At 46.4% G+C, this 20,049-nt stretch overlaps 1 protein-coding gene across 2 annotated transcripts in view; it reads right to left on the reverse strand.

Annotated features, from left to right (window-relative positions):
- SLF2 (SMC5-SMC6 complex localization factor 2) overlaps positions 1-20,049 on the reverse strand; it is a 1,286,318-nt gene that overhangs the window by 764,858 nt on the left and 501,411 nt on the right. The gene's annotated exons all lie outside the window — the stretch shown is intronic.

The raw sequence follows: 20,049 nt of genomic DNA on the forward strand, positions 1-20,049 counted from the left end.
CACAAAGAGTTGGTGCCAGAGGAACGCAGAAGTCTAGAGGGAGAGTATTTAGTGTGATAGTGTGGTTGGCGGGGCCAGACAGCTTTGTGGATGATGCAGAGGGATTTCAATTTAATCCCGGAGCCAGTCAAGACTTTGGGGCAGGAGAGCTGCAGTCCCTGGGCTTAAGGACAGGATAAGTCTTGCTGCCCTATTCTGAAATAGCTGGAGGGGTCGAAGGTAGATTCAGGAGGAGGCTATTGCAATAGTCAAGCCTAGAAAGAACCAGGGCTCGGGTCACATTGAGCCTCTGGTGGGTAAGTGAGAAAAGAGATTCCTTTGAGAAGGAAGTGTGGAACTTCTTGGCAATGTCCTGAGTGTGAGGGAGGAAGGAGAGAGGAGTTGAAGAAGACTCCAAGGTTTCTGGCTTCAGAGGAAGGAGCCAGGGCGAGAGCCCATGGAGAAGGCCGAGTGAGGGGAAGAAGGAGGGAGCACAGGTCCCAATTGGAAGGATCTCAGTTTTAGAGGCATTGAAGCAAAGATAATTGGAGATGCACCAGGACTGGATTGCATATAGGCAGTCTGGGATGATGGAAGGTACAAGAGGATCAGCAGGAAGTTTGAAAAATAATTGTGTGTCGCCAGCATGACACTGGAAGATGGGGGGAAAAACTATAAGTTACTCACCGTAGTGACTAACATACTCTTAGTCCGTAGTCCCCTTTCCTACATACTGCATGGGTGTCCCTTCCAAGGGACGGGAGACTGAACCTTTTTCACCATAAAAAAAGCCTTCCCCTTTAAGGTTAGAGGTGCGCAGGGGTGCAACCCAGGGAGCATGCAGTGCCCTGACTCCACCGCCACAACTCAGTCCCCATTGACACGTCGACAATAGATTTAACATTACCTAATGACACCAGTATTATTGGGGGGGGGGGGGGGAGTTGGTGAGACGTATGGAGGAAAGGGGACTATGGACTAAGAGCACGTTAGTCACTATGGTGAGTAACTTATAATTACTCTTACACCCCGTCCCTTTCCTCCATACTGTATGGGCGATTACAACGGATTGTAGCCCCAGGGTGGAGAGGAGACCCTCCTTAAGCAAATAGGTTCCTGAGAACCGCCTGTCCGAAAGCCGCATCAGATCTAGAGCCGGCATCCAAACAGTAATGCTTGCAGAAAGCCGCGGGAGAGGCCAAAGTGGCCACCCTGCTTATGACTTGCCAAGGGACATGGTGCTAGAATGAGATGGCCATGGCCTTGGCCACGACTGAGTGGACATGCATGTTGGCGGGGAGCGGCCTGTGCTGTCCCACAAACGCTTCTTTGATGGCAGAGAACTGGGATCGGGAAAAAACGTAGTAAGGAATGTTTCCTTGTTCAAGTGGAAAGCAGACGGAACCCTGGGCAGAAATGCCGGGTGTGTCCGCAGGACTACTTTGTCCTTGTGAAAGGGAGTATATGGTTCAGAGGCGACCAGCGCCTGGATTTAGCGGACTATGAGCCGAAGTGAGGCCGACTAGTAAGGCTGCCTTGATGGTGACCAGCCTGATATCCACGGACGCCATTGGCTCGAACGGTTTGTGCGCCAGGGCGCCCAAGATTATGTTAAGGTCCTACACCGGGTGCAGTCTCTTGACGGGCGGGTAGAGCCTTGCGAGTCCAGTCAGATGTTTGACAATAGGATTGGAGGAGGAGAAGATGCCTTCCTCCGAGATCCTGTAAGCCCCAATGGCTGTGAGGTATGTGCGGCAGGTATCCACCTGCACGCCTTAGTGGGCGAGGAGCGCCAAGAAGGAGAGCATGTCGTCCAAGGTGCATGCCAGGGGATTGATTCCCTTGGAGTCTGCCCAGTGGCAGAATCTGGTCCATTTGCTTTTGTACTGGGCTCTGGTAGCCTTGCTCCTGGCGCCCTGTATGATCTCCAGATTGGCCTGTGAGAGGCTGAGGTGCCGCAGCGTTACCTGTTCAGGTAACACGCTGTGAGGGCTAGTTCCCTGGCGCAGGGCGGATGATCCTGCCCCCCTGCTGTGCCAGAAGTTGTGCTGCGCCTGTCGGGAGGTGAATTGGGGGCACTTCCGAGAGACTGAACAGCTCCGAAAACCATGGCCTGGCCGGCCACCATGGAGCCATTAGAATGATGAGGAGTTGGCGAGATGCCTTGATTTTGCAAATTACTCTGTGAATCAGGGGGGTGGGCTGAAAGGCGTAGGCTTTCATGCCGGTCCACTGGAGGTGAAATGCGTCGCCCCGAGAGCCGGGGCCCTGTCCTTGCCAGGATGCGACCTGGGGACACTTCTTGTTGTGCCAAGTGGCAAAGAGATCCACCCGGGGGAGACCCCACCTGTTGAAGATCTCCTGAGTAACGAGGTAGTTTAGCTGCCACTCGTAATTGTTCGCTCCCAGCCTGCTGAGCCTGTCCGCTTCCAGGTTGGATTCCCGGGGAGGTGGACTGGCGTGCAGTAAATGTCGTTTTCCAGGGCCCACTCCCACATGCTGATCGCCAGTCTGCACAAAGGAGGGGATTTGGTGCCTTCCTGCTTTTTGACGTAGTACATGCTGGTCGAGTTGTCCGTCTGGATGAGGACAACCTTGCCCCTGAGAAGTGGTAGGAATGCCCTGAACGCCAGCCAAATAGCGTTCAGCTCTAGCCAATTTATGTGGTATTCCTGCTCCTGTCGAGTCCGGGTGCCGTGGACAGAGAGATCGTCCAGGGTGGCTCCCCAGCCCTAGAGCGAGCAATCCGTGGTGATGGTGGCTTGCGGAGTGGGCGGTCGGAAGGGCTTGCCAATACGTAGGTTGCAGTCTCTGGACCACCATGTTAGGTCCACGTGGAGAGATGGACGAAAGTTGATCATCTCGGATTGAGAGCCCCGCTCCTGGTTACATGAGGCCGCGAAGTGCAGCTGAATCCTCCTGATCAGTCACATGTGCGGGACGGCTAATATGATCACTGCCATTAGACCCAGGAAATGTTGGTACCACCATGCCGAGGTAACTTCTCTGTTGAGGAAGTGGGTGGTGGCCCTCTTGATAGCCAAGATTTTGTCCTCCAAAGGAAATACCTTCTGGGAACACGTGTCCCAGACGAGACTCAAAAATGTCAGTCTGCGTGGGTTGCAGCTGCGACTTCTTGAGATTGAGCGAAAAACCCAGATTGTGCAGAGTATTCATAAGGGCATGGGGAGGGTGGTGAACCACTTCCGGAGATGTAGCCTTGACGAGCCAGTCCTCGAGGTATGGGTAGATGTGGAGGCCCGGCGCTATGAGGAGGTCCGCCACCGCATTCATGAGCCTGATGAAGACCCTGGGTGCCAAAGTGAGGCTAAACGGAAGGACCTTGTACTGAAAATGACAGCCCATGATCCTGAACTGAAGGAAAGAACTGCGGGCTGCCAAATCGGGACATGCAGGTACACGTCCTTCAGGTCCAGGGAACACATCCAGTCTCCCTTGTCCAATGTCTCCGCTATAATAGCTGGCATAACCATCTTGAATTTTTGCAGGGGTAAGGAGAAGTTGAGGGTGGAAAGGTCCAGCACATCTCTCAGGCCCGCCTGGTTCTTCTTCTGAAAGGCGAAAATCCTGGAGTAAAAGCCAAAGACTTGCTGGGAGGCTGGGACTTCCTCCACTGCCTGGCTCTCTACGAGTGACCGGATCTCCTTCAAAAGAGTTGCTGTCCCAACCTGTGTGAGTTTGGGTGGAGGAGAGGCTGGGATAGGGAGGCAGTACCCCATGGATACTACAGAGCGGATCTAGGGGGTCTGCGAAATTCTGGCGCTAGAAATGTGCATGGAGAGCAAGCCTGGCCCCCACCGGAGGGGGACTCGAAAAAGCCCTTACTCACCTCTCCAACTCGCCCACCTTTTTGTTGCTTGCGCCTGCTCTGAGCGGCGAGCGGTCCAGCTGCCTGGATCTATGCTCCTGGAAGCCTCGGAACCCTCTGTACGTACGACCCCTATCGGAGAGCTGCTGAGATTGGGCGTACGATTTGGCTGTGGTTTCTATAAGGATGGATAAAGACTTGGCCGTTCGTGAGCTGTTTTTCTTTTTGTCCAGCTCTTCGTCCGTGAAGTAGTGGAAAAGGCCCCCATCCGCTCAAACGGTAGATCTAATATACGTTCCTGGACGTCCGGGTTGAATTTTGTTGCCTGGAGCCAAGCTGTCCTTCTCATATCCGTGGCGATACAGATGGCACGGCCAGAATTGTCAATATTGGCCACAGTGGATTCCATGAGATCATGCACCACCAGCGTGGCCTCGGCTAGCCCCGCCTTAAAGCACAATTGGCTCTGGGTGGGGAGTTCCGGGAGGAAGTCCGCAATTTCCCACCATAATCTTTGGTTGGCGACAGCCAGTATGGCATCTGCGTTGGCCTGACAAAGATGCAAGGACGCGTTGGAATACAGTTTCTTGCCATACACCTCCAAGGTCTTCTCCTCCTTGCCTAGCAGCGCGGCACAGAGGAGGAGGCGGAGGACGACTGAGGCTTGGAGTATAGTGATGCCACAGCCATCACCGAGGAGTGTGGTGGAGGATCGCCCGAGAGCATGAGTGTATCCCCCTCCATCTGCCTGTACTTGGTGTCCAGGCATCGATTGACCGGTTGGGCTGAGTGGGGTTTCAGCCAGCCCTTCTTAGAAAGGGAGACTACATCAGTCTAAAGAGGATGCCGGCTGCTCAACCTCGGGTTGGGGTAGGCCAGATACTCTGCCAGCCCAGCAAGACGTTCGTGGAAGGCCCTGGCAGAGGATAGATCCTCTCATCCATATCCTGTGCATCTGGGGGATCCTGTGGAGGAGTAGTAGTTGGCGCCAGAGGCTGGGGTACAGGGATCGCAGGCAGAGGCTGAGGCGTTGGAGGCTGGTATGGAGCCGGCTGGGGAACCGGAGGTGGCGGCTGCGCCGGGGCTTGGTGCGCCGGCAGAGGAGTCTGTGGTGCCGCTAGCATTGCGGGAAGGACTATTTGGGGATAACCCCCATCCGAGGTGACTTCATGAGGGCAATTTCGAAGTGTATGTGGTTGCTCAAACTATTGCTTATGATTGCTAGTAACTTTCCAGTGTTGCTCCAGTAAAGATTTGTACTTATTTAAGGATTTTTGCACACATTCTTTGTTTTACTCAGCCATTTCCGACAGTCATTTTAACATTGCAAGGGTTTCAAATCTGTTTTTCTCTCTCATTTGAGGAGGGAAGGGTGGATTTGAATTTTGTTTCTTACTTTTCATTCCTGATTACCTGCTGCTTCCTTATATCTCTTTAGAATTTATTATTTGTGGGTTCAGTAATATCGCAGGGGGAAATCCTAACGTAAGTGCTATCATTACAAACAAGCCAAAAGTGTTCTATTCTCTGGTGTTTTCCATCTGTGTTGCTAAATGGGTCATTTAAGTGCGTTGTTCACATTCCTATCTGTTATAGTCACCACATTGGTGATTGCTGACCCATATATTAAAAAGTGTATGTATGATTGATTTGAATTTTAAATAAATATTGCCTTTACCAACCAGCCTGATTCCTGGTCCATCGTGACGCTGGGCATTTGAAAAAGGGGTGTGATGTGAGTGGTGTATCTCTCAAATATTGAACCTACATATATAACAAAATAAGCATTTCGGTTATGTACTGCATACTCGGCTGAGACCAGGGTGTATCGCCTGATTGAAATCCTTAACAGATTTGGGGGCTTGTGCCGTGATTTTGAGTTGGATTTCCACCGGTGACAGTCTGGCACAGCAGATTAACCTGCAGGGTAGTGACACTTTGCTTGGTTGGTGTACTGTGCTACACTGTACAAGCGCCTCCCAAAACAAATACTCCAAGACCAGGCCGGTCTGTAAAAGTAAATCAACCCCAAAATAATGAATAAACAAAGAACATTATCTAAATGGCTAACCCAGTAGAAATCAGTATGGCTAGGGAGCACCTCCTGCACAAGCTTTTTGTCAGAGGCGAGTGGCCAGAACAGGATGAACATGTCTGGCTACAGGAAATCACAGAACAGGTCACTGCCATGGACCTGGATCCATGGCAGGACAATGGCCCATTACACCAAGCTCTCAGTGAATTGTACATGGCCCCAAAAGTTAAAGAGGAGCAAAGCAAAATTGCCAGAATTGCAGCCTACCTATATCTCCACATCGGAGTGATACGGGAAAAGCACGCTGAAAACATAGTTCTGGCACAGAATCAAATTGAGTCACTAGAGAAAATCCAGAATGATCTAGACTCAGCAGAACAAAGGCTACAGAAGAGCCAAAAATTGGAGGCAGAATCTAGACATTATGTCACAAAATTAAAAGAGGATCTGGCGCTCCTACAGCAAGAGAATGCAGAGCAAGACACCCAATTACAGTCACTAAAAGAGGAGTGTCAGGAAAGGGTTGACTCTGTGCAACACAGTCAAAAGAAGCTAGCGCAACAATTAAATTATAATAGAGCCTGCGCAGAACAGATACTTACCCTACAAAACCAGATAGAAACCTTGAAAGATGAAAGTAATAAATTAATTGTGAAAGACCTCCACTCCCAAGAGGAATTCGATCAGGAGCACCAGAAATCCCACACTATCAAAAAACAGAGAGATGACCTGTCGGAGCAGAGGGGCATCCTAAATTAAGAGAAAGACGCCCTAAGCCAGGAAATAGGCGAGTTAAAAATCGAGTTGCAGGAAAGAAAGTTGACCCTCCAGGAGTTAAAGGAACTAAGAACTGAGCATGGAAAACTACTAGAGCACACCAGACGGGTAGAAGGTGCTCTGAAAGAGAACACCCAAGCCAAAGACACCCACACCCAGGAGATGAATCACTTGCAACAGAGAATGTCCCAGTGCTCCCAAAACATGCAGGAGGCACAGAGGGACAATGAGGCCCTCTGTGAAAAGATTGATGGACTCCACCAACAAGTAGCCGTGCAAGAGAAAATCATTGAGACCAGTAAGGCCTTGATAGATGAACAAAAGGCTCAGATTTTTGCTCATCACCAGGAAATAAGGGCTGAAAAAGAAAAAAGGTAGCAAGATTAGAGAAAGAGGGTGCTAGACTAAATTCTAACTGGAGGGACCCTGAACAGGTAGAGAGGGACAGGGCAACCCCTGATCATGACATAAGGACCTCAGTACTCAGGGAGTCCAACGCATTCAATAGCATGAACACTGCCAGCTTCAGTTCTACTGGCCCATATGAACCGGGGGCCATGGGGATGGCAGGATTCAATAGGGTTCGTAAGATGGGACTGACAGATCAACGCCCCCCAGAAATGGATGGACGGGCGTCCCTGTACAGATCCCCAAATGTTAGGGCTGATATCTCTGACCAGGAATACTCCTATGAGGGGAGAGTCAGGGAATTGGATCCACAAAAATACCACCTTCCTAAAGATCAGTTTATGAAATTTGGTGGCAAACTCCAGGAAATAAAGCCCAAAAAGAGTATCCTGAAGACCTCGTCCCAGTTAGGGGAGCGGGGAGGGGGGTACTCCGCCAATCCTGGGAGCAGGGGAGAGTCAGAAGACTCTTCTGAGCACCACAGGAATAGGGAAACTAGGCCCCAACATTCTGCAAGCCCTTCCCAAGCTCGCAGAATCAGGGAGTGCCTAGAGGAGCAAGAAGCCACCTCCAGTAGCAGTGCCTCTGATTCTGAGGACAAGTGGATTCGGGTGACTAAAACCAAGAAGGCAAACAAAATTAAGAGAGCTATGCATAAAGATCCCCTTAGGCAGATCAATGCCATTAGGAGTGTTACAACTGCATATCATAAAAATCCAAAGTATTCTGTCTGGGAACACTTAGAATTATAAGAACAAATGATGGATACTTTTCATAGGAAGGACAGTCAGAATTGCATAGAATATGTAAAATTGACATTCTCCCCTGAATACTCCAGTTTCTTTGCAGGACTGGAGGACCAGAACCACTAAAGATAGTCCACCCACAGGGCAGCCACCTTGAAACATTTCTCGGCACACAGAATCCCCCAAGAGGCCCGCAAGGCGGCCTACAACCTGCAGTGCAGGGAAGATCAGGCCCCACAAGAATTTGTGCAGGAGTTCAAACGCGCCTTTGCACAGACCACCAGGAGGGTGCGCACAGATAGTCGGGAGTTTGTCACCACCTTCTTTCATGTACTCCCCAAATACATAATGAACCAGCTGGTGAGGGACTTCATGAGAAAACATCACTGGACTGGGTAATAGAACAGGCGACCCGCATTTATGAGGTACAAAGACCGGAGGATAACAAAACACAAAAAAAAACCTAAACCAGCCAACACCCCTGCTGCTGCTAAGGTGGCGGAGGTGAAGGTTGCCCCCATTTTAGATCTGGAGATGGGGGGGGGCTAAAAATATACCTGTACAAAATCCATCCAATCAAAGAACCAGAATGCCCTCGGGCCAATCCCAGACAGGTGGTAGTCAGAGAGGTAATCCCACAAATGGGACCCTCAACACCCCCGATTATATCAGCCCCCGATACAAGAGTAACAAACTCATCCTGCGGTATGTGTGGACTCCCCCAGCCCAACGGACGGGGATCCAACCAGGTAGGTACCCCCAGGAAACTTCCTGCCTAACTTTCCCCAGCAGGGCAGTAATCCCCCCAAAATCCGGGTTGAGTTTCTTTCCCCGGTACCCTCAAAACCCCAACCTATAGAACCACCCTCCTTTCTTTCCCCACTTTCAAGAGCCCAGACCGCCAAATCCGGGAGAGGGGAGGCCAAGGGTGGAGGGTTACCAAAATTCTCCAAACCCAGGGTACTATGGGAGAAGGGACAGTTACCCTTCCCGTGATTCACCTAGGATTGACCAGAGACCCCCCCCCCCCCGTACCAACTGGAACGGGTGTCCCAACTGGAGCGCCAGGTCCAGAACCAGTCCCAGGATCTGGGTCGCATGTTGAGGGCTCAACAGAACCCTCAGATGAACATGGCGGCACAGAACCCCACAAACCAAGGGTCTGGTACTCCAGAACAATGACGGGGAGAGCACCCAGACAAATCACCAGTTCCAGAAGGAGGAGGCACAGGGGGAAGGGAGGTGTAAAGCCTTAGAGGAAGCTTCCTTCCTCACTCGTGAAAAGCCCCTGGAAACAGAACCGGAACAAAAATCTCCTGACCCCGAAAGTCCGCAACCCAGGGAACAGAGGGTGGGTAGGAGAAATAAAGAACCCAAAAAGGCCCATTTTGTGGAGGAGATTAGTGTCCTCCAATTTGAAGTGGAATGATCCTTAGAGGATTTTGGGGAAAAGATCTTCTCCTTCAGGGACGGGGGAACTCCTCCCAAAGAAAAATGGGTCACAAGAGTGCCGAATGAAGACTGGGTGAATGTGGGGACTGAGTCAGAATCGCCCATCATTTAACCCCAGAATACTGTACATATTTCTACACATGCATAACTGCAAATTCTATATATATATATATATATATATATATATATATATATATTGTGCTTTTGTAACCTGTCCTTAAGCGCCCTTTTACCCCTGGGTCTAAAGCACTATATAAATAAACAAACCAACAAAAAACAAGGAAACCACACTGTCCAAACCTATTCTGCTGACTGCCTCCAAAAAGGGGGTCAGCCCAGAATCAGAAAAAGGGGAGCTCCAAACTCCTCACTTATCCCAATGGCAAATTCTTCTTTCAGATCAACCGAATCATGTCCAAACCCCCCGTGTATCAGAGTCAAAAATAAGCCCTGCGATTGAAAAAAATTGACGTCATCTCCTTTCGGAAGGACTCCCATTCCTCAGGAGTGGAATGCTTTTTGGGACAAGCAACCCGCCGACGGGCGGAGTCCTCGGATGAGGACTGGGAATGGCGATCTGTGACGGCGCTTCCGTGCATGCCTCAAAGAGGCAGAGGAATGGCGAGACCGACTCCTGGACCGAGACCCCCCGGATTCACGATGCGGAGAGTCGCCCCTCGAATCACCCGTCCAACGTCCAGTGGATCGCAACTTTCAGGGCTTGGCCACCTTACCCACCGACAGCTTCTTCTTACACTCCCGCAAGGCCTTCGATGTAAGCGACTGGCAGTCGACACAGTCATCCGTATCGTGGTCCTCCCCCAAGCACCAGAGGCAAGCGTCGTGCGTGTCCGTCTAAGACATCTTCAAAACACAAACGAACAGGTTCGAAGAACCAAAAGAAGAGGATTCAGTAGAACCGAGGTGTGCCGAGATCTCCGAAGCAAACATGTTCGTGGAAAAAACGGAAATGAGGCTACGGCGTCGTGCATCCTACTTATAACATCCGGTGACGTCAGCTTGACGAGGCCCTCGAGGACAGCGTATCGAAGTCATCGACGCAGACGCTGACAATTTTCCGAAGCAGCACAGCTGTGGTGATTACTGTCATAGATTTGGAATACGTCGGAGGACCCAATCCCCTCGAATTCATCTTCTTACACAAGGCCATGCACGACTTGGGTGAATAGGGTAACCTGGCCTATGTAGATTTCCTAATCAAAAGCTCAACTGTGGAGGAACATATGGCAGAAATCCGTTCTGTTCTGACACAGTTGAGGGTTGCCGGAGCAAAACTATCCTTTCAAAGGTCAAAGTGGTGCAGGACCTGTTCAATTTCTTGGGCATAAGATAACTCCTGAGGGTCTCTGTCCCCAGGAAAAGAAAGTGGAAGCACTCCTGAAACTAAAAGATCCCACAACTCTGCCTGAGCTAAGGAGCCTCCTTGGAATATTTACAGTAGAATGTTCTTTGAGGGTTCCGCAGAGATCACAAGACCCCTGATCCATCTGTTGAAGGGGGGCGGGGGGGTGGAGTGGGGTGCAGAACAAGCCGACGCAGTAAAGCAACTCAAAAGAAGCCTCTCACAAGCGCCTTGTCTAGCTTACCCTGTCCAAAACAAGGAGTTCTTCTTGGAGACAGGGTTCGCGAATACATGCTTGACAGCAGGATTATATCAAAAGCATGACAAGGTCAATGAAATCCTCTCCTATGCAAGCTAGACTTTATCCTCTGTGGAGGAAAAATTCAAAGATTGTGAGAATGCATTCTTGGCAACGGTGTGGGCATTGAAAAATTACCACCCGTTTAAACTGGGGGAACACATCATAGTGGAGACTCCCCACCAGCCTTTGCATATCTCCAAAGTGACAGAATCCAGGCCGGAAATGTGAGTAATTCTAGAATTAATTCCTGGATTCTGTCAATGCAAGGCTTTCCTGTGGAGGTCAGATTTGGCCAAAACAAGAAGAGTCCCCTCGCGCAAGGTCTGGCTGACTTGCATGATTGTGCCAGAGAAAACTGTCTTCAGGACGAAAGTCTTAAAACCCAGGACAACATGGCGGCGTACCCGAATCCCCTGCACAAACTCTATGAAGAAGACAAGTGCGAGGGAATGCCCACAGTTTATGTGGACGGGTGCTCCTACCATGTTGACAACGGGGAAAAGGAACTAGTGGCCGGCGTTGGGAATGCCTGGGTGAATGATGCCCCGGAGCCCTCCGCTGGGTACAAAATTGGTCCCCGTAGTAGTCAGGTGGCGGAGCTGATGGCAGTTCATCAAGCCATCCTCACTGCCGTCCAACACCAACTCCACGAACTGGTCATAATCACTGATTCAGATTATGACAGGAACGGGTTTGTGGAGCACCTGGTTAATTGGAAAACCAGAAGCATGCTATGTGCTAATAACAAACAGCTCAAACATGGCAATCTAATAAAAAATATTGATTATCTGGTCACCTCTGGTGGGATGACCATCTACTGGAAAAAGATCAAGGGTCATTCCAGAATAGAGGGACCAGGAATCCAAGGGGATCTCCTTGATATCGAGTCCCTGTTGGGGGAAATCCAGGTCACTGCTATCACTAGGTCCCAGACAAATGCTCACGATGAACTCTCAACTGCCCAGTGGAGTAAGGAGACCCCAGATGCTGATTTAATCACTGCTCAAAAAGGGGATACAATCATTGGTAAGTGTTATCAACACATTGAAGACCCTGAGAATTTTCCCCTGATGGATACCGATTGCATTGGGAAAGAGGACCTCAGAGTGTTGATGAAATGTCCAAAAATATTCCGAATCCAAGACGGTTTGTTGGTGAGGAGATCCATATCTGGCTTTGACCAGTCGGTGGTCTCTTCCTCATTCCGAAGCCTGATGCTAAGTCAGGCCCATGATGCAGCCACAGCTGGTCATCGGGGGTTTCATACTACATTAGAAATCTTGCAAGAGGTTGCATACTGGCTACACATGGGGCAGAACCTCGACCAATACTTGAAGGGGTGTCTTGTGTGTGCACAATTTCAGCTATCATCACTCACACACCGAGCTCCCCTCCAAAAGAGGGGGATAACACTGTCTTGGTCAGATTTACAAGTAGATTTCATCAGACCCGTAATTCGCTCCCCTTGGGGGACAAGTATATGTTAACTGTAACATGTTTGTTTAATAAATGGGTGGAAGGTCTCCCGGCCCCAAATTGCAAGGCAGAAACAGCAGCTGCCCTGATGATCAATCACATCTTCTTGTGTTTTGGACTACCCCAAAGGATTGAGTCAGACAGAGGTAGTCACTTCACCAGCAAAGTAATAACAAAGATGTGGGAGATACGTGGGGTAAAAAGGAAACTACACATTGCATACCGGAAGTCCTCTAGTGGGGGAGTTGAGAGGTACAATAAAAACTTTGTGAGCATACTAAAAAGGTTTATGGCAGATTCTGGGCCAAATTGGGACATGCGATTACCGCTTATCCTGATGGCCATCAGATCTACCCCTTCTTCTGCAACAAAGAGGTCGCCATTTGAGCTGATGACTGGACGAAGGATGGTGCTACCCCAGCATCTGCTCTATAGAACACAAGAGCAGACTCTAATGAATGCCTCCACAACTCATGAGTATGTTGAGAATCTGAGAAAACACCTTCAACATGCTTTTGAGTATGCTCAACGGAATTTAGAAAGATCTGCAGACAGCATGAAGACCCACTATGATCTAAAGACAACCAAAAAGGAATACCAAGTAGGAGATAGGGTCTACTTGTACAATTTCCAAAGGAACCAGACCAAAGAGCTCACATTTTTATCTACCTGGAGGGGACCTTTTGAAATTGTGGACAAAATCTCACCAGTCGCCTACAGAATCCGCATCCCCAAAGGTAACTTGACAGAGAAGTGGGTCCACATCAAATAGCTAAAGAGTTGCCACCCCAGGCACACTATACAGCAAATAGAGGAGTCTACAGAAAACCCAGAGGGTAATACATCTGAAACATTGAAATAGTGTAATTATAAATAAATGCCTGTGTATCCCACTGCTGTCAACCCAATTGGTGGGTAGTTAGTGGGAAAATTGTAGTAACCTGTTGGTGCTTCATTTAAATTTGCGCTAGCTACACATTCATTACCAAGGACGACCTCCTCAGGGACCCGGAAGGAGAAACCCAAGGAAACCCAGTGTGTTGCTCCACACCAGAAAGGAAAACCCAACACAAGGCCGGGGGTATCAGTCCACGTTCCAACCAGAGGCAGCGGGCAGAACATGTTGCATTGTTCGTTGATGGAAGGACTCATACCCAACAGAACCTGTTTTTCCCCATGGAAGAAATCCCACTTGCCTGACTCCCCCACGACTGGAAGTCCAGAAGAAGTCAGAGGGGAATCTGTGGAATAAATTAACGCACTCAGCTGTGCTTTACTACATCACTTTGCTGCACTGGTGCAAGAAATAGCAAAATGGCCACGCTGCACCACCCTGCCACACACATTTCAGGTGAGGTGGAACAGAGTACTCACTGCAGGAATGTGCCAGTGTGCTCTGCAACATTTAACATGGAGTGAAGTAAAAGAGGCAGCATTACTTTGCTGAAAACCCAAAATGCTTCTTTAAAATGACACCTTTTTCAACCTTTAAAAGTGCTGCTTGGCGCTAAACTCATCCAGTCCTTATGAACTACTGTGATTAAAAAGACCCTGCAATGCCCAGGATCATCCGTTGTGTCTCAGCAAAACCGGGCCCAATTCTTGAATGACAGCTCCTGTCAAAAGTATCTTTGAAAAATCAACCAGGGGCTTTGTTTTCATTTTACACAGGAAACGTGTCTATTTGCTTTCAAAAGTATATAAAAATCAGCTGTTCAGAGAAAGACTCTAAATAGATGCCTGTTTAAATGTACCCATGCTGCAAAACAACTCCAGCACTCAAGAAAACTATAGCTGCATAAAGTGTGTATTTGCTGGAGATGAAAATCGAATTAGAAATAGTAAAAAGAAAAAAAAACAAATAGTAAAATGAGCTTTTTCTGACTGAAGAGAGAAAATCACCTATTTAAAAGTAAATTGTTGTGTGAAGGCCTGCTTACTTAGCAATGTAAAAGCATTTGTTGCTGGTAAAAGTATACCTATAAACTGTTTTGATTCCACAGGTTTGTTTAAGTCGAGATTTAAAATGAGAGAATGAAGGCTAAAACTTGCTCTGCCAGTTGCTAGCCTTGAGAAAGGGTTACACCTCAAACTTCTGGGAAAAGAAAGCACTAATTGCTAGCTTAAAAGACTTTGAAGGCACCAGGACAATGGAGGTTCACATCCTCATCAGACATTAATCTGTGCTCCCAGGCTGAGACAATAGCAGGCTGGGACACTCACCAGAGGGGCAATAAAAACTTCTAAATTCCACTTTGCCTTGCAGTGACAATTGACAGCAGTTGGGGGAAAGAAAAAAAACTGATCAAGTGACAATGGACTTCCTTTTGGTTTTAAAGGCTATTTTGTAACTGCATTTTAAAAACGCTTAACTTTGCAGCAAGAATTAGGTAAAATATGAAAAGTGTGTAGTTCTAAATCTATTTTATGCTCTTTCTTTGAAAACTTGGTAGAACTCATTACTGCATAAGGAGCAGAAGTTATAAAAAATGACAGATTACTGGGAAAGTATTGATGTTGGGAACATAACATTTTGTACATACATCCCTGGGGATAATGCAAATCTGTGTACAAAATTGGGGAATTATAGCCAAATCTTTCATGTTTAAAATTACCAAAATGTGTCAGCAAGGCGAAACCAGGTCCCACAGACATGGGGTTTGTATTGAAATATGACGCACAAAATATGTAACCTGTGTATCTGATTTTATCTGATTTTCTCAGAGGTTGCAACTGCATAAATATGTGTTTGTGGCAAAATTAGACTTTGGTTCCAGTAGCTAGGGGAAATCCCCCCATATACATGACAACCTTTTTCTGTGATCCAATCAGCTGTGGGCAAGGCGGAAACTATGCTCTTGCCCAATCCTAGTATTAGGGGCGTGGGTAATAAGCCTGCCCCTGCCATATACCGTAGTGATGTCATCTGGCATGATAAATAAGGGCCCCTGACAGCACATAGGCTACACACTGATTCCTGAATTTATTCCTGAATTCCTGCGTGGCGTCCGGTGCCTGATTTCATTATCCTTTTTGATCCCGATTCCAGATTTTCATTACAAAGCCAAGGCCTATGCATTGCTGAACCCATTTTCAGCTAGGCCTCAAATTCTAAAAAAATCCCAAAAACCCAAGGGGAGCATCCTAATCCAGCCTGGCTTGCTGCTACTAGATGCATGCCTGTTGCAAACTCATCCCGCTGATCTGTAATGTCCAGCAACCAGAAGTGCCAGTCCAGTGACCAGAACTGCCCAGCTGATCCTGTCCCGCCAGATTTGCCCAGCTGTCCTTGGTTAGACCAGATCCGTGTGGTGACCACAACCCTCGACGGTCCAAAATCCTAAATTAAAGTGGACTATAAGTATTAATAGGAATCATAGAAAATCATAGCATACCTTGCCTTGTCCTATACCAATCTCTAAACCATCCTATCCTTACGTTAATAACTTGTAACACTGTCAGAATCCTTATTGCAATCCTGTCCTTGATTCATCTTGCTAAGCGCCATTTCTTTAGTCATTTTTATCTTGTGTAAATCCTAAACTATCAACCCTATTTCGAGTGATCGGACTGGTTCCGCCAGGGCGGGTGCTGGGGATCTGGAGTTGAAGTCATGAATCAACTCTAGAGCTTACTGTGTCCCCCTTTGGTATTCTAGCCTGAATGATCTAGTATAGAGTAAAACAGAGTAAAATTGTTCTTGTCCCAATTGAGTTTTTCTGTTTTCACAACCCGATTTTTCTTAAAACGCCTCTTAGTCTACATTGCATTTCTCCCTCGGTTTAATAGCTAGAGCCCTCATTTCAATTCTTGATTATACCCAAGACCTATAGCTACGCGCCCAACCCAAGACCTGCACTCAAAATCAGTTGGTTAATTTCAGGTGGGAATTGCAAAAGTTTGCTAAATTTTACACGTGTTATTTTTGCTAACAATTGTTTTAAACCTTCCATTCAATTTCGAAGTGTATGTTGTTGCTCAAACCATTGCTTATGATTGCTAGTAACTATCCAGTGTTACTACTGTAAAGATTTGTACTTATTTAAGGATTTTTGCACACATTCATTGTTTTACTCCGCCATTTCAGACTGTCTTTTTAACATTGCAAGGGTTTCAAATCCGTTTTTCTCTCTCATTTGAGGAGGGAAGGGTGGATTTGAATTTTGTTTCTTACTCCTCATTCCCGATTACCTGCTGATTCCTTATATCTCTTTAGAATTGATTTGTGGGCTGAGGAATATTGCAGGGGGAAATCCTAACTTAAGTGCTATCTTTCCAAACAAGCCAAACGTGTTCTATTATCTGGTGTTTTCCATCTGTGTTGCAAAAGGGTTAATTTAAGTGCATTGTTCACATTCCAATCTGTTATAGTCACCACATTGGTGATTGCTGACCCATATATTAAAAAGTGTATGATTGATTTGAATTTTAAATAAATATTGCCTTTACCAACTAGCCTGATTCCTGGTCCATCGTGTCGCGCGGCATTTGAAAAAGGAGTGTGATGTCAGTGGTGTATCTCAAATATTGAACTTACATATATAACAAAATAAGCACTTTGGCTGTGCGCTGCATACCAGGCTGAGACCAGGGTGTATCGCCGATTGAAATCCTTAACATTTTGCCCATTGGCTTTGGCCTAGCCTGTTTCAGTGAATGACTCTTATTAGGGGATCTGAAAGTATTTGCCGGCTTAAGAATATTTGAGGTCTCTTGTATGTTCTAATAACCTTTTCCTTTGACTTACTCTGAATTGATTCTAAACGCAACAGTGATATATTAATGTCCCCAGCACCTTAGCTACTGAAGTCACCTGAGGGTGTAAGTTGTGTCTGTGGGCCATCCCAAAAAGGGTACTCATTGATTTAGAAACTAAGAGTGTATAGCTTTTGAAGTGTATTTTTGTGTTGCTTTGATATTGCTCCCTTCTGAAGAAGGCTTATTCTAACTGACTGATAAATTAATAATTGTCCATTCAAGAAACCGGCTATGTACGTGTTTATTTGAATACCTGTCACTGTGAATCTCTGTGCAACTCCCCTACAGCTCACATTGACCCCTCTTGAGATAAGCCTGGCTGCTCAACACGCTACCAAACTGTAGTACAAGCTTATACCAAAGGTTGGGTTTCCTGTTACCTGTAGTCAGGGTTGTTGTAGTGCACCCAAAGGATACTGAACACAATCTTGCCTAACAGGCGTATTGGAGTGGGAGGTTTGAAAACACAATTGGGAAATGGGGCCATTTTGTATTTCAATCAAAGAGTTTAAAAAAGGGTTTTGCAGCCTCGAAATAGCATCCAGGTGTTCAAGCGATTCCAATGTAGCAGTTAATGCTTCCTCGCTGGTATACAATTTGGCATTACAAAAATGTGTTCTAAGGTTTAACTGATGCATTCTCCAATGTTACCTCATAATGCCTTAAGCTTTACAATGGTTTCTTGGCTTGTGTAAATTCAGTAGACCATCGGGTCCTATTGCTTTCAACCTTTTTGATTTAACAATTTTCCATTCAATGTCTGAATGAGAAAAGGAACCCCCTTCGAAGGGCCCAATTTATCTTCTATCAATCTTGGGAGGGTACCGAGAATGTGGACACATTTCGCTGTGAAGTGCTTTATTCCAACAAGACTCAGGAATGACGTTTTTACATGCCTTGAATACCTTTCCATCCTGAATAACTATAGCAGTTTTGTTTAGTTTTAGCCAATTCCCATAGCGTTCTTTATAAAAATGTATGTTGCTGCTTGATGTTTTCATGGGACAGCGTAGGGTCATTTTTCAAAGACCTAATTCCCTATGTAAATCTTGCTTCTTTGGGCCACCTACTGCACCAAAAACAGGGTTTCTGGTGAAAGTATTCCTACCTACATGTGGAACATTATTCATCAATAGATTAAACACCCTATCAGTTATGGAAAATGTATCGACATGCATGCCCATCTTTCTTTAACAATTTCTCAACATTTTATAAGACTTTTCTATGCAACTTATTGTACTTCATCAAGAGTACAGATGGTCTAGCTGATTATTGGACACAATGAATGTGTGGTCACCTGAAGTATAGTTGAACAGCGACTTCAACTAAAGTAACCAGGCATGAAAGCTCCATTGTGTTTAGATCCACAAGTGAGCAAATTAAATGGAGGAGGGAAAAGAATGGAAATTTAAAATCAATTATGCAAGTAGAGTTTCCCCGCCTCCATTTTGGGCGACTCGGTATGTCCCATTACATTACTGTTTAACTTATGCATTTGCCAGTTTTGCATTGCCTCAGCCCATCAGATGCCCTACCTATTCATCATTGGTCCCTCATAAATCACTGTTTACATTGTGTCAAAATTACTTTTATCTGAACAATAAGAACTTAAAATCACCCAAAGGTAAGGTTAAGTCAGAGCAGGAAGAACAGTGCCAAGAATCTAGAAGCCTTTTCAAAGACTCCAAGAGGTTTTCCTTGTCGGCACATTGTGGGTTCCTGCAAATGTTTACTACTAGCATGTTTGGAGAGATCCATGCTAGAATCATCATTCCAAATGAAGCCAACTGCAATAATCCTGTCCTTGTCAGTATCCCATTCCTGAATTGATAGGCAAAAAGAGTTATCAATTTCAATTAGGAGTCTCTCAGAAGGGTGACACAAGCGTCCTTCCTTGGCTTTGTTTACCTAAATTAGATGGCCAACTAAGGGCGGTGGGTCCCGAAGCCAAACTTCTTGGAGAGAACAAAATGTACATTTAAATAAATATGGAGAATCGAAATTGGCATTTAGAAAACTGCCATGGCCTCTTGTACTCTAATAAATAATCCTAAAAAAATAAGAGTAAAAAATTACAGCAGTGGACATTTGCTCTTACTAGTGAAGATAACGGCCATTTATCAAGATTACGTTTTGGGATATTTTACCCGGAAATAACTACTTTCCTGGACCCTTCTGCACCTACAATGCACTCAATTTGATCTGTTTTCCCAACTGGAATCATGATGAGATTAAAATTAGTTGAATTCACTGTTACTTTAAGGTCCACTTAATCACTATGACCTGACCGATAAACATAAGGAAATACGTCAATACCCAAAACAAAAAAGGCTTCCATGTCGTTCAGTATCAAGTTTTATATTAATTTAGATTTGACATGGAGTGCTAACAGATCAGTAGGATGTTACTCAATAAATTCCACTTGATGCACATCTATTGAATCAAGTAGACTCAATGTCGTAATAAAAGCAAAAGATAATTAAGTAGCTCTATTCAGCACAAGTTATTCTGAATCCCTGAATATGCATTTGAATCCCGACCTGATATATAGACTGGAATGAGATGTGCCTCTCCCTAGATTGCTGCCCCAGAGGTTTCCACAAAATGATGTTTCTGGAGGATTGACACATTGACGCGGGCCAACGGGGCTTCTGCTTGCTGAACTGGATTTAAAAGCAATGTGGTAAGGCAGATCAATGGCACAAGTGGCTCACAAATTGGGAACAAAGTATCCATTAGTAGATTTTACCAGGAAAATAATAGATTGGGCTCAAGCAAAGAGAGCAAAGTAGGAGTTCAAACAAAGTGAGGATTTACCCAAGGCGTCCAACACATCACCAATTATTGTCCAAATGATAAAGCTCTGAACCTATACTCTTAAGTATAGACAGTGTTAGTATTGAACGTGTCATAATGGTGCTAGAT

Source organism: Ambystoma mexicanum, chromosome 8 (genome assembly GCF_040938575.1).
Source record: "Ambystoma mexicanum isolate Mex_15411 chromosome 8, UKY_AmexF1_1, whole genome shotgun sequence".
Lineage (NCBI taxonomy): Eukaryota > Metazoa > Chordata > Amphibia > Caudata > Ambystomatidae > Ambystoma > Ambystoma mexicanum.